Below are 3,355 nucleotides of genomic sequence, written 5' to 3' on the forward strand. Positions count from 1 at the left end.
GGGTAATAGACGGCGCCGCTCGAACTGTCAACACAACCGGCACTGCTAAGAGTATCCTTCGACTTTCATATCGCTGGCATCGGGTAATACACAATGCTGGTGACTACTTTCAAGGTCAGTAATACTTTGAAACATGAATCTATTTTGTACGAGCTGTAAATAAATAGTATCCACTATTAAAGTTCCAACCCTCGTAAATGTTTTGTATATAATTGGAAATGGGAAATTTCATAGATTAAGATCAACTAAAAAAAAACTGAACATTTCGAGATTTGAACTGGTACGGAGCCCATTAAATTTATAATTATCACGCTCTAAAAAAAAATCAGAAAACAAACTACAACCAGTTATGTCTAATAATAGATGGTGTACAGTTACACTTAAACTCCGGACAAAATAATAATTAAAACTATTACTAAAGTGTGGTAAAAATCTGTTATGTAGTGCTTTTAGCATTTCCTCTACTTCATTGTATTTTAGCGCAGAAATGCAAGCGATTGATAATTGAAAGCAAAGGAATAGTTAGACACGCTGAAAGGAAGACCTTGAGAAGGTCAATAATTGTTTGCAGCGACTGGCAATCGGCCCTGAACGTAAATATATTTAACGTAATGCGCATAAATAGACGAAGAAATGCAATGTTGTTCGATTACACTATTGGCGAGAAATCACAGGAAACAATAACTGCCGTTAAATAGCTACGAGTAACCACCATGAACGACCTCAAGTGGAATGACCATATAAAACAGATTGTACGAGCAGGAAACGCATATTCTAGGTCCAGTATCATCATCGTATAAGGCGCACATGTTCTTGTATTGTTTTAAGGAGCGCTTGGAGACGGTAATGGACTAGTATTGCGGAGGAGTCTCGTTGGAATCCCTCACTGCTGCTCAGGGCAAGTGAACGTGGCTTTGTCATTATCCTTCTCCGAACTGCTGTAAAGAGTGCATAAGTATGTTGTGGGTGATTGTGATGGGTCTTCCTGCAGTGTAATGTTGCGTTTATGTTCCTGTGAATAAGGAATGACTGAAAGAATGAGAGTTGGTTCAAATGGTTCTGAGCACTATGGGACTTAACATCTGAGGTCATCAGTCCCCTAGACTTAGAACTACTTAAACCAAACTAACCTAAGGACAGCACACACATCCATGCCCAAGGCAGGATTCGAACCTGCGACCTTAGCAGCAGCGCGGTTCCGGACTGACGCGCGTAGAACCGCTCGGCCACAGCGGCCGGGAGTTTGAGTTTAACCCAGGATCTTAGCACGATGTTACTTTACACCACCACTTTCGCTCTCCTTGCCGGCGACATAAAGAGCTGGTAGATTCTTTTGTGTTTTTTAAAACATTTTAGGAAATTGACGCTACGGTTGCTTCCATAACGCAGCGGCTATTTTTCCTCTCTCATCTTTGTCTAGTTCTTCCAGAATACCTCCACTGTTTTAGATCAAAACAGATACAGGCCGGCCGAAGTGGCCGTGCGGTTAAAGGCGCTGCAGTCTGGAACCGCAAGACCGCTACGGTCGCAGGTTCGAATCCTGCCTCGGGCATGGATGTTTGTGATGTCCTTAGGTTAGTTAGGTTTAACTAGTTCTAAGTTCTAGGGGACTAATGACCTCAGCAGTTGAGTCCCATAGTGCTCAGAGCCATTTGAACCATTTGAACCAGATACAGGAAACACTTTCGGAATAGACGGCCTTTATAGCATCGAAAATTTTCTGAGTTCCAAGTCAACAACCAGAGGCCAAACTCGGGACAGCGACAGGGGCTTGGCGGCAGCCAGCCACGACGAAAATCTGTAGTTTAAGACGCCGGGATGTATTGAGTCTCCCGATACCGGTCGACGGCTTTGACCTGTGACGTAATGACGTTGTGCCTTATATCTTCATACATGCGCAAACGTTGACAGAGTCGAACACTGGTTTACTTTGTATTTACACCAAGTTTTGAAATTTAGGTTGCGGTGCGCTGATTTGCAGTCATTCGAGGTAGGGGTGGGAAAAACCGACTTGTTGAAACAGGTATCTGGCCAATGGCCTTGCCGCAGTGGTAACGCCGGTTCCCGTCAGATCACCGAAGTTAAGCGCTGTCGGGCTGGGCTAGCACTTGGATGGTGACCATCCGGTCTACCGAGCGCTGTTGGCAAGCGGGGTGCACTCAGCCATTGTGAGGCAAACTGAGGAGCTACTTGATTGAGAAGTAGCGGCTCCGGTCTCGGGAACTGACATACAGCCGGGAGAGCGGTGTGCTAACCGCATGCCCCTCCATATCCGCATCCAGTGGCTCAAATGGGTTCAAATGGCTCTGAGCACTATGCGACTTAACTTCTGAGGTCATCTGTCGCCTAGAACTTAGAACTAATTAAACCTAACTAACCTAAGGACATCACACACATCCAAGCCCGAGGCAGGATTCGAACCTGCGACCGTAGCGGTCGCTCGGCTCCAGACTGTAGCGCCTAGAACCGCACGGCCACTCCGGCCGGTCCGCATCCGGTGACGCCTGTGGACTGAGGATGATACGGCGGCCAGTCGGTACCTTTGGGCCTTGATGGCCTGTGTGGGAGGAGAGAGTTACTGAAACAGATACCGGTGTTTTAGTTCTGAATAACTGGTGTTTTCCAGTTTTGTTTAGTTCCGGTTATCACAGGTGTTTTTCGTATTTTTACTAATAACCGAGAAAAAAACCAAAATATCATTTAGCCATAGCAGCAGTGCAAAAATTTTTCGTTTTTAAATGAACTATTTTTTTTTAAAAAAGTGAGTAGCGTCTATTCGCAAAAATCGGTATTGGTTTGAAATGCAGCATTGTTGTAGAAGATGGGGAAGCAATCAGTGATATTTTAATAACAATGCCGACAGAAACGAACAAAAAACTCGTGGCATCGGTACAGCACTGCACAGACAATAATGCCGCTGTTGCCGTGTGTCTTGGCTTACGGTGCGTGTGTACGTGCTGCGTGATAAACTTACCCCCACGTGGCTGTTTTATCGCTGTCTCGCCGACATCTGTTGCATTGCAGAATGACACCGAATCTAGTTTGGAAATATTTCCAAGCGGCGACGTAGCAGTGAAGTACAGTGCTTCATTTTCCTTAAAAGTTTAAAGGCTTGTCTGCCATTTCTGTGAAATAAAAAACGAGGAAGGAAATGATAGTAACAGGAATAAATTAAAAACTTGACAATAATTTATTCCTAGTGCGCAATAAAAAACATAATGTAGCTGTTCTGTTGCCTGTGTCTGCATAATATGCCTTATTCTGCAATTTCCTTAGACAATGGACAAATTAACAGGAAACACAGAGTTCATCAACCTCAGTTTTCACCCTATAGCACTGACTATTCGTAATGCCC

The 3,355-nt window shown here is 44.4% G+C and overlaps 1 pseudogene; it reads left to right on the plus strand.

Annotated features, from left to right (window-relative positions):
* The first annotated feature begins 2,030 nt into the window (after nt 1-2,030).
* On the plus strand, nt 2,031-2,147 carry LOC126095280 (5S ribosomal RNA; annotated as a pseudogene).
* The last annotated feature ends 1,208 nt before the right edge of the window (nt 2,148-3,355 follow it).

The sequence above is a fragment of the Schistocerca cancellata genome, chromosome 1 (genome assembly GCF_023864275.1).
Source record: "Schistocerca cancellata isolate TAMUIC-IGC-003103 chromosome 1, iqSchCanc2.1, whole genome shotgun sequence".
Classification (NCBI taxonomy): Eukaryota; Metazoa; Arthropoda; class Insecta; order Orthoptera; family Acrididae; genus Schistocerca; species Schistocerca cancellata.